This window comes from Schistocerca gregaria, chromosome 5 (genome assembly GCF_023897955.1).
Source record: "Schistocerca gregaria isolate iqSchGreg1 chromosome 5, iqSchGreg1.2, whole genome shotgun sequence".
NCBI classification, from domain to species: Eukaryota; Metazoa; Arthropoda; class Insecta; order Orthoptera; family Acrididae; genus Schistocerca; species Schistocerca gregaria.
Genome location: NC_064924.1, coordinates 478,629,557 through 478,656,720, shown reverse-complemented (window position 1 = coordinate 478,656,720; position 27,164 = coordinate 478,629,557). Strand labels below are relative to the sequence as shown.

At 45.1% G+C, this 27,164-nt stretch overlaps 1 protein-coding gene across 3 annotated transcripts in view; it reads right to left on the bottom strand.

Annotated features, from left to right (window-relative positions):
* LOC126272280 (uncharacterized) overlaps window positions 1-27,164 on the bottom strand; it is a 719,890-nt gene that overhangs the window by 496,939 nt on the left and 195,787 nt on the right. For all 3 annotated transcript variants that reach the window (XM_049975035.1, XM_049975034.1, XM_049975038.1), the window contains exon 2: window positions 26,301-26,345. The gene's annotated coding sequence lies outside the window, so the exon portion shown is untranslated. The remainder of the gene's footprint in view (window positions 1-26,300; window positions 26,346-27,164) is intronic.

The following is a 27,164-nucleotide window of genomic DNA, read 5'->3' as shown; positions in this document are numbered from 1 at the left end:
CATTCTAGCCAGTCTAGGCACTTCGGCTCCCTATTACCAGTTGCTTCATCTGCTTCCCTTTAATTCCACGGTGCGATGCCCTCTTTTGAAAACCACATCTTCGAACCCAGCTGTTACAGTTCCACCGAAACCACCTCCATGGATGGGAGATGGAGGGCTATGGTAGCATTTAACTCCCATGCGGCTGCAGGAAGGGGGGGGGGGGAATTCATACTGGCACCACGCTTATAATTACTATATATGGCGATTTTGCTTTTCAGACATTCTGCACATCCAGAAGAATCTCCTCACTGTGGACCTGTGGAAAAACACTATCTAATCTAATTTTATCTTTCCAAAGGCTTCCCTTCACACGGAAGGGATACAACTACAGAGTGAAATAGCTGCTTTAAAGACTGCTTCGTGTGACGAACGGGCGAGAACAGAACATCGGTTCCTTTCACGAGTCGCTGGAGGCTGATCTCATTTACAGCGCCGAGAGGGAAGCCGACGTGTTAATTTCCCCCCCAAGCGTGAACACGAGCTAACTTTCAAAAGGTTTAATCTTCCACATCGTGGCTGCCCGTCGGACCAAGCTATCATCGGATTCGGCAATGCTCCGTTGCTTACTCAACAGCACGCCCATCTACTGTTGTGTCTCTCTAGTTTCACATCCAACGTAGAGCCTACAGATTCAGAGATAGCGGGGGCAGGCTTGTTAGCGTAAAAAGAAATCCGCCCTCCCCCTAACGCAAATGTTTGTACTATGGTTAGTTTATCGGTTACTTACTACCACACCATCACATTTACAGAAAAAAACATTTTTAGCGAAGAAGGCACATATGGACAATGTGAACACTACCAGACCACGAGTCTGAATTCGTAATTTACAGTAGAGGTGGAGAAGGAGGGGAAGTTACGTTTCTACGTCAACATCTACATAGACACTCTGCGAGCCACCGTACAGTGCGTGGATAAGGGTACCCTGTACCACTACTAGTTCTTTCCTTTTATTTTCCATTCTCAAAGAGAGCGAGGGAAAAACGACTATTATATGCCTTCGTATGAGCCCCAATTTCTCGAATCTTATTTTCGTGGTCCTTACGTGCAACCTAAGTTTGGTAGTTGATGGTCCAGACACAACTTCGCTTTTACAGTATTCAAAAAAATGGTTCATATGGCTCTAAGCACTATGGGGCTTAACATCTGAGGTCATCAGTCCCCTAGACTTAGAACTACTTAAACCTAACTAACCTAAGGACATCACACACATCCATGCCCGAGGCAGGATTCGAACCTGCGACCGTAGCATTATAGCATTTCACGGAAGTCCGTTCATAGATGTGGTGACTGGTTGGATTGTGTATACGATTGAAGTTCACCTCCTCGGCGTCAGTTAACGCATGAAGATCCTGTATTGAGTCACTGAAACTGCATGCAATATAATAAAATAACATCAAAGCGACGGGTGTCTGTGTTTCACTTTATTAAGTAACTGAACGGCTGAAATCCTGCCGATCATCAGTCACAAGGATGGACAGACAAAAAAACATTTCTGCATCTATTTTTTATAATATGTATGAATATCAGTTTTAATATATCAGATAAGGACGAAAAGTTATAATTCAGATTTGTGAACGATCTTACCAGTCTCTCGTCACAATTGAGGGGAAACTCCGGTATCGGCTGTGGAAGGTGGCAACCTTCTCGTCCTGGAGTCAGTACGCTGGAGACGATTCAATCTAAATAGCGATTTAGCTGCTTGTTTATAGGACTTGAAATTTCTCGCGTCTGTGGACTCTTGCATCTTTCCACGAATGCTGTGATTCTAGACTACATTGAAAATATTCTGCAGTTCATGTCGTCGTGGATCTGGCTCAACTACGAACATATACGACCTGTGTTTATTTCAATTTATAGTTATTTTCAAGCTACTATATGGGGCCCAGAGTCATATTTGGGTCGCAGCAACGTCAACAATTAGGACTTAACCAGACTACTGTTTAATGTAAGAAACCTGAGTCGTGTTTCGGTAGCTCAGTGTTCGGTCAGAAAGCCGGTTGGCCTCTGTAACAAAAAAACTGAGTGGAAGGATCAACCACCGACCTTGAACAGGATGTCTTGCGACGTCCGCAACGACCAACCACAACGATCAATAACGAACAAAATAAAAAAAAGTCGGTAGAGCACTTGCCCGCGAAAGGCAAAGGTCCCGAGTTCGTGTCTCGGTCCGGCACACAGTTTTACTCTGCCACAGAAGTTTCATATCAACGCACACTTCGCTGCAGAGTGAACATCTCATTCTGGAATTTAAATTTTACTGTGAATAACAGACTGCGATGAGTTCAACTACGACCCCTATGATGCAGAAAAGTTCCGAAGACATTACTGACTGGTCGCATGTACGATTTTACCACCATAGCCTCACAAGAGTGAACGCTTTCGACAATGTAAGGGCGGAACATGATGTTCACAGTCGTTCAGGCTAAAGTACAGAGACATACGGACAATATTCTACAAAAACAGAATGGGATTAATAAAATAGGGGTGTCAAGAAAGAAATTGAAATTTGTGTTAAGGAGGTTTGCAGATTACTAGCATCTTGAAGAAGCTATGAAAAATTGGAAGAAAATGTCGTAGGACGAACAAATGTGCAAGGGAGAAGATATCAGAGTCAAGGTCCTCCATGACGTAGCTCTTCTAATAGTATGTATCTACGACAGAGGAGCGATTGAAAGAAATGGACAACACACAACGGATTATGTCTTGATAAAAACAACATGGTCGCGGGTGATAAAGAGTAGTAGACACGAAAATGGCCATTTGCTTAACATCAGAATTGCGAACGCCACAGTAGTGAAAAAATGGTTCAAATGGCTCTGAGCACTATGCGACTTCTGAGGTCATCAGTCAGCTAGAACTTAGAATTAATTAAACCTAACTAACCTAAGGACATCAAACACATCCATGCCCGAGGCAGGATTCGAACCTGCGACCGTAGCGGTCGCTCGGTTCCAGACTGTAGCGCCTAGAACCGCACGGCCACTCCGGCCGGCCACAGTAGTGAAAAGAATGTTGTACAGAAGGGATATAATGCCAGTGGTAATTTTGCCATGTAAGAGTTAAGAGAGTGGCTTAAGTAATGAATATTTCAAAAATTGGATTGGCACAGGAAGTTATTCCTTCGATAAAAAGAGCTCTAGTGGTACCAGGTATTAATATGGTTCTGAGGAAGAAATTCATGAAAGCGTGTAAGTGGCAGCATTGTAAGAAAGTGGAACGTGAGAAATAGAAACAAAATTATTTGAAATTTTGAAGGCTGTTGAAAAATGTTGAAAGTTAAGTGAACATATGAAGGTCTAATGTACCTCTCGGCTGAAGTACACATTCTGTAGTCAGAATCACGTAAAACCATGAGGCTGGTATTCCGTCGAACACCTACGACGAAGCAACTTAGGCTACAAAAAATTTAGTTACTGTAGAGCCACGATGGGTTTAGGAGACAATATGGACACCATATGAAAGTCCGATACTTCTCTCAGGTAGAGGCATGAAAGCAGTTCATTTTTTTTTTTTTTTTTTTTTTAGATTTCCGGAGAAAGATCAGCTCAGCGTTGAAAATTAAAGCATAGTAGTCGGTAAGTGTGCTGATAAAATACATTTTTCCGTAGCGCTTCACTTGTGCCTTAATCAGCATTCGAAAACCCAGATCCAATTCTTCACCAGTGGTTACCTGTGTCGACGGGATCGTGTGTGTCATGCATATGCATGCTCGAGAGAGTGCGAGTATGCAACGAATGCAATGTGATGTGATCTTGCATATGCATGTGACAGACAGGCGGGAGCGCGAAATTGAATGTGTGCTTCAGCGTAGTGTGAAGGGGGGCGTCGACTGCTCTGATCGGGGTCGCTGACACCATGGAAATTTTATCTCCTGCTCTCATTACCCTTCTTTTTATTATAACTTCCGTTATTTCGGAATTCCTGAATAAGGTAACATCGGAGAAAATCGCACACACCGAATGCACTGTGAACTTCGAGAGCTCCAGCAATGAAAGTCACGTAAGATTTTGGGTACGAAGTATGAAGCTCCTGCGAGAGCACGCAGGAATCCGAATCAGAAGGTCAAAGAAAAATATTCCTAATTCATGAGTGAATACACAGACTAAGATACTAAAGCTGTTGTTAATCAGCACGGAAAGCACAGCATTACGCTGCAGATTTCTAACAAATATCCCAGCATACGGAACAGGTACTCACATATGTGAGTGGGCCAAAGACACGAAGTAACGGAACGCAGTGCGTATCCGGGACAGTAAGAAATTATCAGTGACAAAGGTGTGGTCAGGAGTGGCCAACGGAAGTGTGACTGGACCGTTCTTGTTCTCTATATACCAGAATGATTTGGTAAGTCTGGTAAATTTCCATGAGAGAATGTAACATATTTGCTGAGCCTTCCGAGTTGGTAAGCCTGATCACTCCAAGGAACGTATGAAGAATTTCAACTATTTACAGCGTACAGTTCATGGTTGACAGCCGACTGGGATTTAAAAAAAGAGAGAGAGAGAGAGAGAGAGAGAGAGAGAGAGAGAGAGAGAGAGAGAGAGAGAGAGAGAGAGAGAAAAGAGAAGAGAAAGACCGGGTTCGTGCTGATATTAAACAGTTCCATTGAAGGATTGGACTGCTGCACAAATCAAAACTGAATTAGATGAAGTTCGTGCGGACTGTAGACAATCTTTGTAGGCCGTTTGCTTTTGGTTACGGAATTTAAACATCGGATGAGCACCGAAGACGAAGAGCGCTACGGCCGTCGAATTGAGGTCACCGCAAAAGAAACTATTGACAAAATCCACGGTATGGTAATGCAAGACCAAGGCATAAAAATTCCTGAGATTGATGAGACTAAAGTCATCTCAACTGAGCGAGTGCATAACATCCTGCACGGAGAATTGGCTATGAGGAAGCTGTGTTCGAGGCGGACGCCGCGATTGCTCAGTCGACGAAAAGCGCATCCCCCATATGTTAGCACAATGTCTGGCGATGTTTAATAGCCTTCGGCAAGACTTTATGCGGCGGTGTGTTACTGCTGAAACCTGGGTCCCTCATTACACACCAGAATCAAAACGGCAGTCAGAACAAGTGAAAGTGCACCGACGAAGGCAAAGACCATTTCTTCAGTTAAGGCGATGACCTGTGGTTTTTTGAGATTCACAAGCAATAATCCTCAGAATACTTTTAAAAAAGGCAGAACCATAACTGCTTCATTGTTGGATCGTCTGAAAGTTGCGTCAGCTGAAAGAAGACCAAGGTTGGCACACAAAAATGTGCTCTTTTACCAGGAGAACGCACCACTTCACACACCAGCTATAGCAGTGGCAAAAGTACATGAACTGTGCTTTGAATCCACCCTATTCACCAGACTGTGCACCAAGTGACTTCTTTATGTTCCGTAACTTGAAGCTTTGTCTTGCTGGGACGAAATTATCATCAAAGTACGAAGTGATAGTTGCAGTCAATGAGTATGTTGCCGAGTTCGACAAATTATTTTTTCGATGCGATGAAAAAGCTTGAGGATCGCTGGACCAAGTGATACCCCGTAACAGACTCATCAAACCACCCTCGCACGTAACCGATGTGACAAACACGGAGGCCAGCCGTGGTGGCCGAGTGGTTCTAGGCGCTCCAGTCCGGAACCGCGCGACCGCTACGGTCGTAGGTTCGAATCCTGCCTCGGGCAAGGATGTGTGTGATGTCCTTAGGTTGTTAGGTTTAAGTAGTTCTATGTTCTAGGGGACTGATGACCTCAGATGTTGAGTCCAATAGTGCTCAGAACCATTTGAACCATTTTGAACAGATACGGAGAGGAGCAATCTGACACTGCTGATTATGCCGCAGTGTACGGGAAGTTTCGTCATTGAGTGACTGCAAGAGGACACAAGTTGACTTGGACAGAATTTCTATTTGATGTGATGACAGCGTGCTCTAGATATGATGAATGGCAGCGTGCTCTACACGGGAGAGAATATCAGTTAATCCAGACAATAGGAAAAACATCTTCCAATGTTAGAATGCAGTACTAGTGGTACGGTGTTAGACAGTCGCGTCGATTAGATAGCCAGCCTTAAAGTTGCAATACAATATAAAATGGAACGAACTTGTAAAGGCGGTTGTATGGAAGTCGAAATAAGAACATTCGTTTACTGAGAGGATTCAAGGAACACGTAATAACTCATCTGTAAAGGACACCGCTCATGCAACACTTGTGCGACCCTTTCTGGAATACTCCTGAAGTTTTTGGGATCCCCGCCACAGTTGACAAAGGAAGACACCCAAACTGTTCGTAGGCGTATTGCTGTAGTTGCTACCGGTACATTTGATCAACATACGAGTATTATGGAAATACTCCATGAACTCAAGTTCGAATCCCTGGAGAGTATAATACGTTCTTTTAGCCCAACACTGTACAGGAAGTTTAGAGAACTGGCTTTTTGCGACAGACTACAGACCGGTTCTACTGCGAGCAACGCACATCTCGCGTACAGTCCACCGAATGACAGGACAGAACAAGTCGAGACTCGTATGTAAGCGTAAAGACAGTTTTTTTTCCACAGCTGAATTTACAAGTGGAACAAGAAAAGCTATGGCTCACAGTGGTACAGCGACTCCTTCGCCATCCAACTGAGAGTGTGTTGCGAAGTTTGTATGTAGATGTATCTACACTATGTGATACAAAGTATCCTGACCCCCCAGAAACATACGTTACTGATATTAGGTGCGTTGTGCTGCCACCTGCTGACAGGTACTCCATATCAGCGACCTCAGCAGTCACTACACATCGTGAGAGAGCAGAATGGGGCGCTCCGCGGAACTCACGGACTCCGAACGCGGTCATGTTTTTGGGCGTCACTTGTGTTATACGCCTGTACGCGAGATTTCCAAACTATTAAACAACCCTAGGTCCACTGTTTCCGATATTATAGTGAAGTGGAAACGTGAAGGGACACGTACAGCACAAAAGCGTACAGGTCGACCTCGTCTGTTGACTGACAGAAACCGCCGACAGTTGAAGAGGGTCGTAATATGTAATAGGCAGACATCTATCCAGCCCATCACACAGGAATTCCAAACTGCACTAGGATCCACTGCACGTACTATGACAGTTCGGCGGGAGGTGAGAAAACTTGGATTTCATAGTCGAGCGGCTGCTCATAAACCACAAATCACACTGGTGAATGCCAAACGACGCCTCGCTTGGTGTAAGTAGCGTAAACATTGGACGATTGAACAGTGGAAAAACGCTGAGTGGAGTGACGAATCACGGTACACAATGGGGCGATCTGATTGCAGGTTGTGGGTATGGCTAATGCCCGGTGAACGTCATCTGTCAGCGTGTATAGCGCCAATAGTAAAATTCGGAGGCCGGCCGCGGTGGTCTAGCGGTTCTAGGCGCGCAGTCCGGAACCGCGTGACTGCTACGGTCGCAGGTTCGAATCCTGCCTCGGGCATGGATGTGTGTGATGTCTTCAGGTTAGTTAGGTTTAAGTAGTTCTAGGTTCTAGGGGACTGATGACCAAAGAAGTTAAGTCCCATAGTGCTCAGAGCCATTAGAGCGAAAATTCGGAGGCGGTGGCGTTGTGGTGTGGTCGTGTTTTCCATGGGGTGGGAGGGGGGAGGGGGCTTGCATCCCTTATTGTTTTGCGTGGCACTATCACAGCACAGGTCTACATTGATGTTCTAACCACCTTCGTGCTTCCCACTGTTGAAGAGCAATTCGGCGATGGCGATTGCATCCTTCAACACGATCGAGCACCTGTTCATTATGCACGGCCGGTGGCGGAGTGGTTATACGATAATAACATCCCTGTAATGGGCTGGCCTATGGAACACCTTTGTGATATTTTAGAACTCCAAATTCGTGCCTGGCCTCACCGACCGACATCTATACTGCTCAGTGTAGCACTCCGTGAAGAGTTGGCTGCCATTATCCGAGAAACCTTCCAGCACCTGATTAAACGTATGCCTGCGAAAGTGAAACTGTCATGAAGGCTAAGGGTGGCTCAACACCATATTGAATTCCAGCATTACCAATGGAGGACGCCACGAGCTTTGTCATTTTCAGCCAGGTGCCCGTATAGTTTTGATTACAAAGTGTAATTTCGCACCGACTGCCAAGAACAATGTAATACTCCCACATATTTTCAGGAAGAATGGAAGTGTGTATCTGCACTAAAATGCAGTATCATTGCGAATGAGGTGATATCCAGGATGGTTAAAATTAAACGTTGGCTACTTGAGAAAACCGTCATGAAAGAGTAATGATCGTAGGACAAAGAAATTTTTTTGGAAAAACGAAATACATGCGGAAAGAAACATCACACTTTGCTTTCCATGGGAGAGTGTAACGTATGTTAACTGAGGACCGTGTTTACGTTTCAGATTTCGAACGTTGCTCAGTGTGACGATCATCTACATCCACGACAGCTTGGAACTGCCCTACAGAGAGCTCTACTGCTGCCCGAAACGCTCAGGTGGGATGTCGGCTACGTTCCTCGCTATGCTCATCTTCAGCCTCAAACGTATTAGTGCCCGCTGATAAACTACGTCCTTCAGGTATCCCCACAGCCAGAAATGACACGACTTCTCCCAGGAACAATTCCCAAACATCCAGTTAATTCGAATTTGCGAATCATGTTCTCCAAACCCGGTGCGCGCAGAGGAACTCTGCGTGCTCTTTTAATGCGCTGATACTCCGTCACAGCAGTCACTCTGTTGATAAAACAGCTGCTTGCCTTATCCAGGCCCACCTTGACTGTCTGCAGCTGTAAATACACACTGATGCCTATGTTTCAGCTAGCACTGTTGATATTTTTAAAAGCATCGAGAAACCTGTAAATCGATGAGCTGTCACCTGACACCACTCCAGCCGCAAATGGCGGTGGCATATGGTCACTGAAAAGCTTGATACAGGGCGTCTTTGTCGGAGACGTCGTTGAAGTAACCGAATTTTAACAGTTCATCATTGTGGTGGCAACTGCTACCAGCTATAATGTACAGTGGCCACGTCGCCTTTCTGCATGATCGTAGCAGAAACATCCAACTTCTCGTATCCCTATTACACGACCTCGCTGAAACTGTGACGTGATCATAATCTACATCTACATCTACATTCATACTCCGCAAGCTACCCAACGGTGTGTGGCGGAGGGCACTTTACGTGCCAATGTCATTACCTCCCTTTTCTGTTCCAGTCGCGTATGGTACGCGGGAAGAACGACTGTCTGAAAGCCTCCGTGCGTGCTCGAACCTCTAATTTTACATTCGTGATCTCCACGGGAGGTATAAGTAGGGGGAAGCAGTATATTCGATACCTCATCCAGAAACGCACCCTCTCGAAACCTGGGGAGCAAGCTACACCGCGATGCAGAGTGCCTCTCTTGCAGTGTCTGCCACTTGAGTTTGTTAAACATCTCCGTAACGCTATCACGGTTACCAAATAACCCTGTGACGAAACGCGCGGCTCTTCTTTGGATCTTCTCTATCTCCTCCGTCAACCCGATCTGGTACGGATTCCACACTGATGAGCAATACTCAAGTATAGGTCGAACGAGTGTTTTGTAAGCCACCTCCTTTGTTGATGGAATACATTTTCTAAGGACTCTCCCAATGAATCTCAACCTGGTACCCGCCTTACCGACAATTAATTTTATATGATCATTCCACTTCAAATCGTTCCGCACGCATACTCCCAGATATTTAACAGAAGTAACCGCTATCCTTCTTTCTATGTATTCGCAATACATTACATTTGTCTATGTTAAGGGTCAGTTGCCACTCCCTACACCAAGTGCCTATCCGCTGCAGATCTTCCTGATTTCGCTACAATTTTCTAATGCTGCTACTTCTCTGTATACTACAGCATCATCCGCGAAAAGCCGCATGGAACTTCCGACACTATCTACTAGGTCATATATTATATATATATATATATATATATATATATATATATATATATATATATATATTGTGAAAAGCAATGGTCCCATAACACTCCCCTGTGGCACGCCAGAGGTTACTTTAACGTCTGTAGACGTCTCTCCATTGATAACAACATGCTGTGTTCCGTTTGCTAAAAACTCTTCAATCCAGCCACACAGCTGGTCTGATATTCCGTACGCTCTTACTTTGTTTATCAGGCGACAGTGCGGAACTGTATCGAACGCCTTCCGGAAGTCTAGGAAAATAGCATCTACCTGGGAGCCTGTATCTAATAATTTCTGGGTCTCATGAACAAATAAAGCGAGTTGGGTCTCACACGATCGCTGTTTCCGGAATCCATGTTGATTCCTACAGAGTAGATTCTGGGTTTCCGAAAACGACATGATACTCGAGCAAAAAACATGTTCTAAAATTCTACAACAGATCGACATCAGAGATATAGGTCTATAGTTTTGCGCATCTGCTCGACGACCCTTTTTGAAGACTGGGACTACCTGTGCTCTTTTCCAATCATTTGGAACCTTCCGTTCCTCTAGAGACTTGCGGTACACGGCTGTTAGAAGGGGGCAAGTTCTTTCGCGTACTCTGTGTAGAATCGAATTGGTATTCCGTCAGGTCCAGTGGACTTTCCTCTGTTGAGCGATTTCAGTTTCTTTTCTATTCCTTGGACACTTATTTCGATGTCAGCCATTTCTTCATTTGTGTGAGGATTTAGAGAAGGAACTGCAGTGCGGTCTTCCTCTGTGAAACAGCTTTGGAAAAAGGTGTTTAGTATTTCAGCTTTACGCGTGTCATCCTCTGTTTCAAAGCCATCATCATCCCGGATTGTCTGGATATGCTGTTTCGAGGCACTTACTGATTTAACGGAAGACCAGAACTTCCTAGGATTTTCTGTCAAGTCGGTACATAGAATTGTACTTTCGAATTCACTGAACGCTTCACGCATAGCCCTCCTTACGCTAACTTTGACATCGTTTAGGTCCTGTTTGTCTGAGAGGTTTTGGCTGCTTTTAATCTTTGAGTGAAGCTCTCTTTGCTTCCGCAGTAATTTCCTAACTTTGTTGTTGAACCACGGTGGGTTTTTCCCGTCCCTCACAGTTTTACTCGGCACGTACCTGTCTAAAACGCATTTTACAATTGCCTTGAACTTTTTCCATAAACACTCAACATTGTCAGTCTCGGAACAGAAATTTTCGTTTTGAACTGATGGCGTCCCTGTTGGCGAATCTCTAAGGTAACTAACGCTCACGAGCGTTACACCATGTATTTAAAGGAAATCTGATCTGCATCCTCATAATGGCGCGGCTAGCATTACCCTTACGCGAATGGTGCGAAATTTGAATAGACATGATCTTTCGGATGCCTGCCTACTTTCGTTTAGGTTGCGCAAATCCTCCTTGGTGCAGCGAAACATGCTTCTGCGCTCGGTAGGGCTATACAGAACAACTTGGGGGGGGGGGGGGGGTGCATTTTAGTACTGATGGGGCTCTGTCCCCCTGACATAAAAATCAGAAAACAGGCCGTCTGCTATTGGGTGAAGAAGGAAAGGAGGGAAAAGATAATTGAAATAATAGACCTGGAATAAAAAGAAGGGGGAAAGAATTGTAGCAAGAGCAGTGGGATAATGATGAAACGGAGCGAAGAATGTGTGAGTAGTTGCTCCACACTGAAGAGCGGTTACAGCTTAAATATCTCAGACGAACCAGAGGACTGCTGCACTTTCTTACTGGACATGGACCCTACCCGGCATACCTTATCGGTTCGGGAAGCAGCCTACATCTGCATTTAACTATAGTGCAGTGCAAGGCACTTCAGACCATGTGGTGTATGAGTACCCCCTCTTCGGTGACGTTGCAGAGGAACTTCGGCAACAACTCCCTGACCACGTCACGCACTATCTGCTCATGCATGAGAACTTCTTTCACGTCATGAACAAACTTTCAGATGCAATTCCAGTAAAGTTCTCAAAGAATTTTTACGGAACAATCGATAGTACACTACTGGCCATTAAAATTGCTACATCACGAAGATTACATGCTCCAGACGTGTAATTTAACCGACGGGAAGAAGATGCAACGATATGCAAATGATTAGCACTTCAGAGCATTCACACAAGGTTGGCGCCGGTGGCGACACCTACAACGTGCTGGCATGAAGAGTTTCCAACCGATTTCTCATACACAAACAGAAGTTGACCAGCGTTGACTAGTGAAACGTTGTTGTGATGCCTCGTGTAAGGAGGAGAAATGCGTACCATCACGTTTCCGACTTCGATAAAGGTCAGATTGTAGCCAATGGCGATTGCTGTTTATCGTATCGCGACATTGCTGCTCGCGTTGTTCGCGATCAAACGACTGTTAGCAGCATATGGAATCGGTGGGTTCAGGAAGGTACTATGGAACGCCGTGATGGATTCCAATAGCCTCGTATCACTAGCAGTCGAGATGACAGGCATCTTATCCACACGGCTGAAACGGATCGTCCAGCCACGTCTCCATCCCTGAGTCAACAGATGGGGACGTTCCCAAGTCAACAATCATCTGCACGAACAGTTCGACGACGTTTGCAGCAGCAAGGAATATCAGCTCGGAGACCATGGCTGCGGTTACCCTTGACTCTGCATCACAGACAGGAGCACCTGCGATGGTGTACTCAGCGACGAACCTGGGTGCACGAATGGCAAAACAACATTTTTTCGGATGAATCCAGGTTCTGTTTAGAGCATCATGATGGTCACATCCGTGTTTGGTGACATCGCGGTGAACGCACATTGGAAGCGTGTATTCTTCATTGCCATACTGGCGTATAACCCGGCGTGATGGAATGGGGCGCCATTGATTATACGTGTCTGTCACCTCTTGTTCGCATTGACGGCACTTTGAACAGTGGCCCTTACATTTCAGATGTGTTACGACCCGTGGCTCTACCCTTCATTCGATCCGTGCGAAACGCAGCAGGATAATGCAAGGCCGCATGTGATGGTCCTGTACGGGCCTTTCTGGATACAGAAAATGTTCGACTGCTTCCCTGGCCAGCACATTCTCCAGATCTCTCACCAACTGAAAACGTTTGGTCAATGGTGGCCGAGCAACTGGCTCGTCACAATACGCCAGTCACTACTCTTGATGAACTGTGGTATGGTGTTGAAGCTGCATGGGCAGCTGTACCTGTACACGTCATCCAAGCTCTAAATTAATGCCCAGGCGTATCAAGGTCGTTATTGCCGCCAGGGGTGGTTGTTATGGGTACGGATTTCTCAGGATCTATGCACCTAAATTGGGTGAAAATGTAATCACATGTCAGTTCTAGTAGAATATATTTGTCCAATACCTGTTTATCATCTGCATTTCTTCTTGGTGTAGCAATTTTAATGGCCAGTAGTGTATTTCATACCCATGCACCTCTCCTGTTCCGCCGGGTCATGGACTTGGCCAGCCGCTTCACGGCTGGGATCCACCATGTCTCGGATTGGCAGGGGGAGGGGAGAGGATGTGCACACTTTTCACCGAACATGACACGCAGCGACAACGACAGCATAGATAGGAAATAGGTTAGTTGTAGGATAAGCTAGTAAAACCCCTGAGGATAGTACTGCAGCGATGAACGTCTCCGGACAGCCCATTGCCAGGGACACGTCCACTGGGGTTAGTTCGGTGTGGGAGGCCAACAACAAGGTAGATTTGTTAAACGCTGGAGCATCTGTAAAGCTGCAGATACTGCACAGTAGTTAGGTTTAGATAGTTGCATGTACATCAATAATAACAGCTGTAGAGAAATAATAGTACGAGTAGAATCGGCATACCTGTACGGTTAACAATTAAGCTGCATTAGTTGTAATATGATTGTAATATTAGGACCCACTAATTTAGTAATGTAGTAGGTTGATATGTATTCTTGTAATTAATTCGAATAAAGATTTGTTTTTAAAAAATCCTTCTTGCGTTTAGATTTTTTTGCGTCACTGTATTTTAATGTTTTCAGTAGTCTACAGTTCACCCGCCAGGGTAGCCGAGCGCGCTAACGCGGTGTTTCCTGGACTCGGTTAGGCGCGCCGGCGGATTAACGACGAGGGCCGGTGTGCCGGCCAGCCTGGATGTGGTTTTTAGGACGTTTCCCACATCCCGCTAGGTGAATACCGGGCTGGTCCCCCCGTTCCGCCTCAGTTGCACGCGTCGCTGACATTTGAAACACGTCCGCACTATTTAACAATTTACACTCGACGCAAACAGTTGTGGTACATTGATTCCGTATGGGGGGGGGGGGGGGGGGGTATGGGGTGGCAGCAAGAAGGGCATCCGGACATCCATCTACATCTACATCCATACTCCGCAAGCCAACTGACGGTGTGTGGCGGAGGGTACCTTGAGTACCTCTATCGGTTCTCCCTTCTATTCCAGTCTCGTATTGTACGTGGAAAGAAGGATTGTCGGTATGCTTCTGTGTGGGCTCTAATCTCTCTGATTTTATCCTCATGGTCTCTTCGCGAGATATACGTAGGAGGGAGCAATATACTGCTTGACTCTTCGGTGAAGGTATGTTCTCGAAACTTTAACAAAAGCCCGTACCGATCTACTGAGCGTCTCTCCTGCAGAGTCTTCCACTGGAGTTTATCTATCACCTCCGTAACGCTTTCGCAATTACTAAATGATCCTGTAACGAAGCGCGCTGCTCTCCGTTGGATCTTCTCTATCTCTTCTATCAACCCTACCTGGTGCGGATCCCACACTGCTGAGCAGTATTCAAGCAGTGGGCGAACAAGCGTACTGTAACCTACTTCCTTTGTTTTAAAATTGCATTTCCTTAGGATTCTTCCAATGAATCTCAGTCTGGCATCTGCTTTACCGACGATCAACTTTATATGATCATTCCATTTTAAGTCACTCCTAATGAGTACTCCCAGATAATTTATGGAATTAACTGCTTCCAGTTGCTGACCTGCTATTTTGTAGCTAAATGATAAGGGACCTATCTTTCTATGTATTCGCATCACATTACACTTGTCTACATTGAGATTCAATTGCCATTCCGTGTACCATGCGTCAATTCGCTGCAGATCCTCCTGCATTTCAGTACAATTTTCCATTGTTGCAACCTCTCGATACACCACAGCATCATCTGCAAAAAGCCTCAGTGAACTTCCGATGTCATCCACCAGGTCATTTATGTATATTGTGAATAGCAACGGTCCTATGACACTCCCCTGCGGCACACCTGAAATCACTCTTACTTCGGAAGACTTCTCTCCATTGAGAATGACATGCTGCGTTCTGTTATCTAGGAACTCCTCAATCCAATCACACAATTGATCTGATAGTCCGTATGCTCTTACTTTGTTCATTAAACGACTGTGGGGAACTGTGTCAAACGCCTTGCGGAAGTCAAGAAACACGGCATCTACCTGTGAACCCGTGTCTAAGGCCCTCTGAGTCTCGTGGACGAATAGCGCGAGCTGGGTTTCACACGACCGTCTTTTTCGAAACCCATGCTGATTCCTACAGAGTAGATTTCTAGTCTCCAGAAAAGACATTATACTCGAACATAATACGTGTTCCAAAATTCTACAACTGATCGACGTTAAAGATATAGGTCTATAGTTCTGCACATCTGTTCGACGTCCCTTCTTGAAAACGGGGATGACCTGTGCCCTTTTCCAATCCTTTGGAACGCTTCGCTCTTCTAGAGACCTACGGTACACCGCTGCAAGAAGGGGGGCAAGTTCCTTCGCGTACTCTGTGTAAAATCGAACTGGTATTCCATCAGGACCAGCGGCCTTTCCTCTTTTGAGCGATTTTAATTGTTTCTCTATCCCTCTGTCGTCTACTTCGATATCTACCATTATGTCAACTGTGCGACAATCTAGAGAAGGAAGCACAGTGCCGTCTTCCTCTGTGAAACAGCTTTGGAAGAAGACATTTAGTAATTCGGCCTTTAGTCTGTCATCCTCTGTTTGAGTACCTTTTTGGTCACAGAGTGTCTGGACATTTTGTTTTCATCCACCTACCGCTTTGACATAGGACCAAAATTTCTTAGGATTTTCTGCCTAGTCAGTACATAGAACTTTACTTTCGAATTCATTGAAAGCCTCTCGCATAGCCCTCCTCACACTGCATTTCGTTTCGCGTAATTTTTGTTTGTCTGCAAGGCTTTGGCTATGTTTATGTTTGCTGTGAAGTTCCCTTTGCTTCCGCAGCAGTTTTCTAACTCGGTTGTTGTACCACGGTGGCTCTTTCCCATCTCTTACGATCTCGTTTGGCACATACCCATCTAACGCATATTGTACCATGGTTTTGAACTTTGTCCACTGATCCTCAACACTATCTGCACTTGAGACAAAACTTTTGTGTTGAGCCGTCAGGTACTCTGTAATCTGCTTTTTGTCACTTTTGCTAAACAGAAAAATCTTCCTACCTTTTTTAATATTTCTATTTACGGCTGAAATCATCGATGCAGTAACCGCTTTATGATCGCTGATTCCCTGTTCTGCATTAACTGATTCAAATAGTTCGGGTCTGTTTGTCACCAGAAGGTCTAATATGTTATCACCACGAGTCGGTTTTCCGTTTAACTGCTCAAGGTAGTTTTCAGATAAAGCACTTAAAAATATTTCACTGGATTCTTTTTCCCTGCCACCCGTTATGAACGTTTGAGTCTCCCAGTCTATATCCGGCAAATTAAAATCTCCACCCAGAACTATAACATGATGGGGAAATCTACTCGAAATATTTTCCAAATTATTCTTCAGGTGCTGAGCCACAACAGCTGCTGAGCCCGGGGGCCTATAGAGACATCCAATTACCATGTCTGAGCCTGCTTTAACCGTGACCTTCGCCCAAATCATTTCACAATTCGAATCTCCGTCAATTTCCATCGATACTATTGCACTTCTTATCGCTATAAACATGCCTCCCCCTTCACTGTCCAGCCTGTCTCTGCGATATACATTCCAATCCGAGTTTAGGATTTCATTACTGTTTACGTCTGGTTTCAGCCAACTTTCTGTTCCTAGTACTATATAGGGGTTGTGACCGTTTATTAATGAGAGCAGTTCTGGGACCTTTCTATAGACGCTCCTGCAGTTTACTATTAGCACATTAATATTGTTATTCCTTGTTGCATTTTGCCTACTCCTGCCTTGCCGCGTCTCAGAAGGCGTCTTGTCGGGCCTAGGGAGGGAATTCTCTAACCTTAACACTAACCTTGCCAAATCCGTTGTAACCACGCCGACCCTACGATCGCTGCGGAACTATGGCGTAAGCGAAAGAAAGAAAGAAAGAAAGAAAAAAAGAAAGAAAGAAAGTAGTCTACAGTTCAAAATCTTGCAAGATTTCATCAAGAAAAATCGTTGCACTGGCCATCAATTCATTATCTAGCATTTAACATACTGTCGGACAGCGCTGTCGTACATTGTAGCAAGTGGAAATTTTTTCCCAGTCATTCATTACGATCGTCAAATTGCGATACCTCCTGGTAGCGCCTGATCGTAACGGAGTATCGAAACCCACATTCTTGTGCCAGCACGACGTGACAGCAACGTTTCTGGTCTCCTTGAAACCCGCATGCCCCCCTGAGCACGGCCAGCGCGTTAATGCTGGATGAGCGCTGAGGAGCCGGAGACGGCCAGACCGCTAGCCCGATTACGCGGCTCCTGGGAGGATGCTGCGGCGCCTGCCTGTCTGGCCCCCCGCTTACTGATTCAGCCGGCGTGCCCGCACCGTCTCCGCCGCTGAATGGGCTACCGCCCCGAAACGTCCCAGGCGTCTTCCACTGCGAGGTCCCTCCCTGCCGTCAGTGACACGCCTACAGTTCAGCTGACGATAGGGTGGCAGCAGGAGCGGCACAAGTTCTCGGCACTCAAGCTGGAACTTCAGTGAAGTCAATACTGAACTAGCGGTGACATTGATGTGTTTGGACTACCTAGTCCTTCCACTAAGACAAATGTGTTTCAATTACAGCGTTTATATGAAACAGAGAATTGGGAAGGAAGGAGAAGGGATGAGTGGGCTTTGGTGACATCTAGCCGCACAGGGCATTGTGTTCATACAATGGTACCGCTTCGGCCATCCGGGCACGGACCCTGGCCCAATGAAATTTCCAACTTTTCGAACGCTGCAGTGCAACGTACTTCGTGACAAGCGGTTAATCTGCGTTAGTCCCAGTCCGGCACAAATTTTCGGCATTCGCCATTGCATTACCACAATGCCATGCGCGGCTGGAAGTCGCGAATTCCCACCCATCCCGTCCGTATCTTTCCCCATTCTCTATTTCATATAAATGAAGATGCCAGCCGCTTCATAACAAGTGGTGTGTCTGGTGTATTTTGTGTCGGGCTTGTCAGGCAGATCAGACAACTCATATACGAAGGTGGAAATCGGTAGATGTTATGTACATAAAAACAAGTGATGACAATTTCAGAAAAGTGGGATGCCATCTATGAACAGTTCAGTAACAGGAGCCACATACCTTGTCATGGCGATTATGTGTGTTCAAATAAAATCCGTTTTTCACAGCATACGCCTTGTGTCTCCAAGCTATTTCTAAATTTTACGAAAATTTTTATTTAATATTCAAAATAATTGGCCCACACAGAGTGAATATGTCACTTTTTATATCTTTTAATGTTAAATATGGCAGTAAATTATTACAGCAACGTTAATAATCCTACTGTTTTTTTTTTATTCCTACACGAATCTTAAATTTTATTGGAGACCATAATTGCTCTACTATGAACGTTACGTATTACGTAGTTCATATAGGGAGCGCCATACAGCCAACCGATGTGTTCTCTGCGAAAGCAACCTTCATTACACAATAGTGTTTAACTGTGAGCCTGAACAACAGTTTAATGTACAAGTGATACAGGTTATGTCACAAGCTGTGGCTTTTGTAAGTACTTCTTGTATTGTTAGCATCGGTAATGGCTAGTAACCAACCGAAATCTTTATCTGCTCTAATAAAGCTAGAACGGAAACAACGACAGATTGCTGTTATTTACCTTTTTGAATATCCTACTCCAGACGACGGGGTTCCAGTCCTGACATCACTGCAAAGGGGGTTGTTGATGTACAGAGCCACCTATTAATGATCCTTGTCACTCAAGCACCAGTTACACGTCGGATCGATGATTATGACTGATCCAGGACTCTGAGCCTCCCACTAACGATTGAGCAGCCTTCACGTTTTGTAATCTCTATAGCCGACCGTTTTATTGTTGACGCTATATTCAACCATGGTTCACCCGTTTCTGCCTACATCGTCGAGCTGTCTCAAATGCGGGCATCTACGTATATTGTTCATAGGGCTGCCTCCGATACGTTGTTACAGTCGAATTGAGTACCCGGAATGAAATTCGCGAAGACTTTATGCCCTTGTATCGACATGTTCCCTGTTTACCATTCTTGCCATCTGTTTGGTGAAATTGCGCTGCAGCGTTACACATACATCCATCAGCCGCTAAGGTTTACAATTTTTCAAAAAAATGGCTTTGAGCACTATGGGACTCGACTGCTGTGGTCATTAGTCCCCTAGAACTTAGAAGTACTTAAACCTAACTAACCTAAGGACAGCACACACATCCATGCCCGAGGCAGGATTCGAACCTGCGACCGTAGCAGTCGCACGGTTCCGGACTGCGCGCCTAGAACCACGAGACCACCGCGGCCGGCTACAATTTTTCCATTTTCTGCCTTTATGAATATCACTTTGTCACCAACTTATGTAAATCCTTTGTGGAGCATCTTTTCCTTTTGTCTTAAGAGTGTGTTTTAAAATCTCAACGTAAAATATGCCATCCGAGGCACGCACAGCTGAATATGTATTTTCATGGCTAAGCTGCGTCACATACAGACCAGATACGCACTTAAGAGCCAAACATATGACAGAATGTTGGCCCACTATTAGCACTTCGTACAGCAGTGTTTATGCAGGGGATGAATTCGACAAGTCCTTGCCAGATTTCCGGAGGCATGTGGAACCAGATATTTAGGCACGTCACACAGGTCCAGCAAATTGACTGCGGGAGGTGGATCTAGCGGCCTGTAGGGTCCCAGATGTGTTCCATGACAGATCAGGTGAATTTGGTAGTAAATCGATGCCTGTTCACTATAATGCTTCTCAATCCTCTGTAGCGTTATTCTGGACTTAACACGAACAGTTGTTCTCCTGGAAGATGCAGCCGCCGACTGGAGGGCATTAAGCATAAAGGGCAGCAGGTAGTCCACAATAATGTCCAGGTAGTCCACAGGTGAAAAGGCGCCTTTGGTTACTAAGACAGGTGACATGGAGGCCCAGGTGAACGTCCCCCATAGCACGACACTGCTCCACTGGCTTGCGTTGGTGGCATGGTGTGTATTTCGGGCAGTCGCGCCCGTACGTAACGCCGTATCTGGATTCGACCGCTGAATGGTGTAACAAGAAACGTGATTCATCCGATCAGGCAAAACGTTTCCATCCATCCATTGTCCAGTCTCTATGGCCCTGCACCCAGTGCAGTTTTAATGGATGTCATTGGGACAACGTGGCAACACGTGGGAATCGACTGCTGCGGAGTCCAATGCTCAACCACGTGCGCTGGACGGTGTGCGCCGGAACAATTCTGCCTGCACCGCCATTGTATTCTGTCGTCAGATCTGACATAGAGCGCTGCTTACCCCGCTTTACACAGCTGTGTAGCCTGCCATCTCCACGTCCTGTGGCGACGAGTGGGCGTCCAACACCCAGTCGCCTACAACTGGTGTCACCGTCCTTCAATCATTTTTGTAGTTGCTCAAGACGGCTGAACGTAAATAACCAACCAGCTCCGCTGTTTCCGAGGTTCTCGTTCCCAGGCGCCGGCCCGTAACAATCTGCCCTTTGTCAGTGTCCCTTATGCAATGAATTTCGCCAATTGCAGCCTGTATCGTTGCTAGAATAATTCCGCCCATTCGTCTCTGCTCTCCGTATACACTTCCTTGGTGCGTAACGTGCGCGCAAAGCCACCAGGCGACATTCAATCTCACGGTGGGCGGCGATCATAACGTTTCGGCTCGTTTGTGTGTGTGTGTGTGTGTGTGTGTGTGTGTGTGTGTGTGTGTGTGTGTGTGTCAGCAACTAACTGCAATTCAGTGTGGAAACGTCCATCTTTATATACAGTAAAAAAGTTCGAGCGCCAACAGTGTTTTGCGATGTGAAATGTCCACTGTTGATTAATTACACTCCCAAAAGCCCAACAGCGATTAGTGGCAGCTATGTGAGATATGAAATCCAAAATCATAGTAACAGGTGAGGGAAGCTTCCAAAACATGTACTTCCGCGTCACTAGCACCTTTACAGCGTATGTAGATACAGAGAAAGTTTTTGACAATACTGACCGGTATAACGTCAACAAGTATTTACGAAATACTCTGATTACTTTCAAGCATTTATTTATTTATTTGCCAAACCAGACCTCAAGCTGGTCAATTTGCCGACCCATATGTCCATACCCCAGTTTTAGTTTGGCTAAAAAATTCGGACAAAAATGCACTGTTTATAAGAACGTAGGCTTCCGCGGCCGGTGTCATAGTGATTAAAATTCTTCTGGGTATTATTTCGCCCTGAGGAAGGTCGTTGCAATTCGGCCGAAACGTCGGTTTTAGCTTATTATTGTTGTTAGTTTTTAGCAATGAGGCGGCATAAAATCCAGAAGAATTTTAATCACTATGCACTGTTTAATATATAGGGCGTCTTGTTTTCACTCCACTCGAACATTTGACCAATGACATTACTTGCAATTTTATTTCTAATAATGTTTTTTTTAATGCATTTTCGGAAAAGCATCATCCACAAAATTCGGAAGACGGCAAGGGATGACAAGTGCGAGAATTATCGCACAATCAGCTTAACAGCTCATGCATCGAAGCTGCTTACAAGAATAATATACGGAAGAATGGAAAAGAAAATTGAGAATGCGCTAGGTGACGATCAGTTTGGCTTTAAGAAAGGTACAGGCACGAGATAGGCAATTCTGACGTTACGGCTAATAATGGGAGCAAGGCTAAAGAAAAATCAAGACACGTTCATAGGATTTGTCGACCTGGAAAAAGCGTTCGACAATATAAAATGGTGCAAGCTGTTCGAGATTCTGAAAAAAGTCGGGGTAAACTATAGGGAGAGACGGGTCATATACAATATGTACAACAACCAAGAGGGAATAATAAGAGTGGACGATCAAGAACGAAGTGCTCGTATTAAGAAGGGTGTACGACAACGCCCCTACTCTTCAATCTGTACATCGAGGAAGCAATGATGGAAATAAAAGAAAGGTTAAGGAGTGGAATTAAAATACAAGGTGAAAGGATATCAATGATACGATTCGCTGATGACATTGCTATCCTGAGTGAAAGTGAAGAAGAATTAAATGATCTGCTGAACGGAATGAACAGTCTAATGAGTACACAGTATGGTTTGAGAGTAAATCGGAGAAAGACGAAGGTAATGAGAAGCAGTAGAAATGAGAACAGCGAGAAACTTAACATCAGGATTGATGGTCACGAAGTCAATGAAGTTAAGGAATTCTGCTACCTAGGCAGTAAAATAACCAATGACAGACGGAGCAAGGAGGACAACAAAAGCAGACTCGCTATGGCAAAAAAGGCATTTCTGGCCAATAGAAGTCTACTAATATCAAATACCGGCCTTAATTTGAGGAAGAAATTTCTGAGGATGTACGTCTGGAGTACAGCATTGTATGGTAGTGAAACATGGACTGTGGGAAAACCGGAACAGAAGAGAATCGAAGCATTTGAGATGTGGTGCTATAGACGAATGTTGAAAATTAGGTGGACTGATAAGGTAAGGAATGAGGAGGTTCTACGCAGAATCGGAGAGGAAAGGAATATATGGAAAACACTGATAAGGAGAAGGGACAGGATGATAGGACATCTGCTAAGACATGAGGGAATGACTTCCATGGTACTAGAGGGAGCTGTAGAGGACAAAAAACTGTAGAGGAAGACAGAGATTCGAATACGTCAAGCAAATAATTGAGGACGTAGGTTGCAAGTGCTACTCTGAGATGAAGAGGTTAGCACAGGAAAGGAATTCGTGGCGGGCCGCATCAAACCAGTCAGTAGACTGATGACCCAAAAAAAAAAGTGTGTTTACATTACTACAAAATAAAAAAGAACCCAGCGTACTGTACACAGAGAACAGTATGGATGCATTACATTAGCGGCTCGAGGTGGAGATCACCAACTTCGTTACAGACAATGCAGTGCCTACGAAGCATGTACTGGTACACACACTCCATCCTACCTGCGTCTTTGTAGTTTCTAGAGCAGCAGCCAGAACTCGTGCCAGCAGATCTTCCTGTCTCCACAGGAGTCTCGTAAATGAAGCTTTGCATACGACCCTACTTCAGGGGACCGTCTCACGAAGTACACTTCTTACTATGTACCCTATTGCATACCACGGCGAGCAATTCTCTTCCCCTCAGCAGACGTGCAACAAAATCGGTAAGGCTGCAGGAAGAAGAGGAATCCGTCGGTCAGCGGGAGGGGAGGGGGGGGAGAGAGAGAGAGAGAGAGAGAGAGAGAGAGAGAGAGAGAGAGAGAGAGAGAGAGAGAGAGCGCACGGACGATGCCCGCGGTGACGTGCGAGGCAGGTGAGGAATGCCACGCCCACTAATGCAAATGCCGGCGCCCCTTGCGCGCTTAATTAACGTAGCGGAGTCTCTACAACCCCTCCCCTCCCCCTCTCTACTGGTGCTGCCTTCGCACTGCGGGCAGCCACGGCCACCCTCACCACGCGCTGACTCTGAATGGTCGAGCTGTGTACTCACAATGCGACGCCGTTCCTCAAATAGCTGCAGCTGCTGTTTATCTACGGCGGTTAAGTGGATCGTTTCGAGTGTCCAATTACAGAACGCAAAGACGTTCGTTAAAAATCGCTTTACTGTGAATATACCCGCCGATAGACGTCCGAACACAGTGCGGCGGCGTTCGTATTCCTCACAAAGCAGCCAATTACGCTGCAAGGCGAGTATCTACCTGCTTTCAGCTGCTGTCTTGCGTCGCGCGGTATCGTGCCAACGGCGTCAGACTCTCCGACGTTTCTTGTCGCCCAGTATTACTACCTAGATAAAGCATGGATGGGCTTTTTACTTGTGCTGGCTGCTCATAATTCGAAGCAAAAGCAAAGACTCAAAAGCACTCCTGGGGAACGTAGACTGAAGAGTAACTATACAATGAAAACTCCTAAAATGAAATGAGTTGCAGGTCCGGAAGACAGTGCAGAAGAATTTTCTTGATAAAGCCGTAACAATTTAGTAAGTAAATACATACAGCGCACTCTAAACATCTGCTTTGTGGCGTACCTCGCCGCTGACGGACACAGCCAACCGCCGCGGAGTGAACCGCTTTTACGCCTTTACGTCACCTTGCCAGACACTGGTTGGTTCTAACTGCCACAACGGTGTATTCATCCGCCAAGGACCATTCAAACTTACCCCTAAAGACTTCCTGATAATGGAAAACGCCATCTCGGCGAAAATTATAAATTCTGAATTTCCTGCAATTACTACGAGCAAAAGTTAAGGACTATGCTTATACACTGGCGCATTATTAATTCGTATCTGGTATCTTTCGCCCGCCCTCGGAACACACAAAATGACGGCCCAAATTACTGTCAAATTAATACATATCACTGCTCATCTCAGAAACGCCTGTTTAACTCTGATACAATTCTTACGCCGAGATAATAGTTCGGCACTCCTGGGGAACGTAGACTGAAGAGTAACTATACAATGAAACCTCCTAAAATGAAATGAGTTGCAGGTCCGGAAGACAGTGCAGAAGAAGTTTCTTGATAAAGCCGTAATAATTTAGTAAGTAAATACATACTGCCATCTGAAATTACAGAGTGAAAGAAACTGTTTACTGTGTTTTCATCCAGTCGGTCTGTAGACATGTGCAGGCGGCTACTATGCAATTCACAAATAAGTCACTGGCAGCGGGCTCATCGAACAACTTTCTACCTATTTCTCCACTGTTGCACTCTCTAACAGTGCGCAGGAAAGACGAAGCATTTAAATGTTTCTGCGCGAGCTCCGATTTCTCTTATCACGTTGATCATTCTTCTCTATTTAGATGGCCGCTAAAAAAAAAATATTTTCACATTGGAAGAGAAAGATGGCGATTGGAATGTCGCGGAAAGATATCAGCACAATGAAAAACGCCCTTATTCTAATGACCTCCACCCCAACTCACATATCCGTGACCCTCTCCCCCCTTCATCGCAGTAATGCAAAACCAGATGCCCTTGTCCTAACTTTTTCGATGTCCTCCATCAACCCTTTCTTATGCGGATCCCACACTGCACAGCAAAACTCCAGAAGAGGACAGACAAGCGGAGTGTAGACAGTCTCTAGTAAACCTGATGCATCTTCTACGTGTTCTGCATACAAAACGTAGTCTTTGGTTCGCTTTCACTACAACATTCACTCCTTCAAAGTTCAGTTATTCGTAATTGTAATCACTAAGTATTTAGTTGATTTCACAGATTTAGACTTGTGTGATTTCTCGTGTAACAGAAATTTAGCGGATTGCTTTTACTACTAGCGTAGGATTACCTCAGAAATATTATTCCTCAGGGCTAACAGATATCTAAATCATCTTGCAATTTGTTTTTATCTTCTGATAATTTTACTAAACGGTAAAGGGCAGCAGCATCTGCAAACAATCTTAAGATGATTGCTCAAATTGTCTCCTAAATCGTCCTCTAGTTGACACTAAGCCGCCACACTCATTTCTGCATACTTCTACGGAGACACCAGCAAATTTAGCTATCGCTTTCAGCCAAACCGTGTTATATGCTATTCTATGTCGATAAATCACTTCATCACTTACGGCGTTTTAAATTGTTCGTATATGTTAACTCAGATCTGGTTGTTACTGAATCTTCCATGTTCCATGGTTGTGGTCCATGAAGCTTCTTCGTTACTGACGGTTCATCCGCAGGTGTGTTAGAAATGTACAGAGATGCTCCTTGTTCCGCTGTGTCTTGCCAACTAACCGGTCGGACGTTGGAGAGAAATGTGACAACTAGAAAAGTGTCACGGACCACGCATGGAAGATTCACTTGCAACTATGACAACAGCCTGTGAAAGCATTCATTGAACGATCGTGCAGACCCGAATACGAATTTGCCTAATGTTGTCATTCCCTAGTAACTTAATTAACAGCAGATTTACAACAGAGTTAAGGCACAAGTAATTAGACTTTAATTAAAATACCGTCTGGGCTAAAAAGATGCTAACAATTCTGGTAGCATGAACATTAAATCATAACAACATAATTTCAATACATACTCACCTCTACCACGCGAAATCCCTGTATCTCGTTGAGGCAGCAATAACCCTGAAAAACAAAAAAACGGATAGTATTACAATTCACAAATCTTTTGTGTTATTCGTACTCACTGGCCTTCACAGAACTAAGTCAAAACACTAACATCCGCTGGGAAGGAAACTATGACTTTCCATCTCAGGTTTGCGGGGCTTTCCGAAATACAGGAAGTGGGGCTAAGCATCGCGGTTGAAGCAAGATAATGAGGACGGAAAATTAGCTCTGCTTTCAGGAAAGGAGGGCGAGCTAGCTGTATTATTGCTGAACCTGGCATTAGCGCAATATGAAAAACCAGTAATAAAAGCTAAAATTGCATTAGAAACCCAGTCCTACCGATTATGAGTTTAGGGTTTGAATGCTTGGGCGAAGAATATAAGGATTAATCAGGGACGTGATAGGTTGGTTCACTACTGCTGGATGGTCGTTGGTTCATGTGGGCGTACTGCGACCATCCCGCACGTGCTCCATGAGATTTAAGTCGGGAGAGGTGGTCAGTCCATTCGCCTAATATCCTCTAGTTCCAAGCGCTCCTTCACCGGCGCTATTCGATGCGATCGTGCACCGTCATCCATAAAAATGTAGTCAGCCGAATGCACCACTGAAAAGGAGCACAATGTGGGGAGTATAATATCACAATAACAATGCTGACCTAAGTGTACCGCGCTCATTGATTTGTAGGCCAGTAAGTGCTCACAGCACTTAAGGCATGCACTTAGAGCTCATGTTTACTTTTTTCCCCTTCGAATGATCGTTTTGTCATATCCCTGAATATTGGCCATTCCTCCTGGGACACCCAGTATGCACTTTACAGTATATATATGGGGGGGCAGG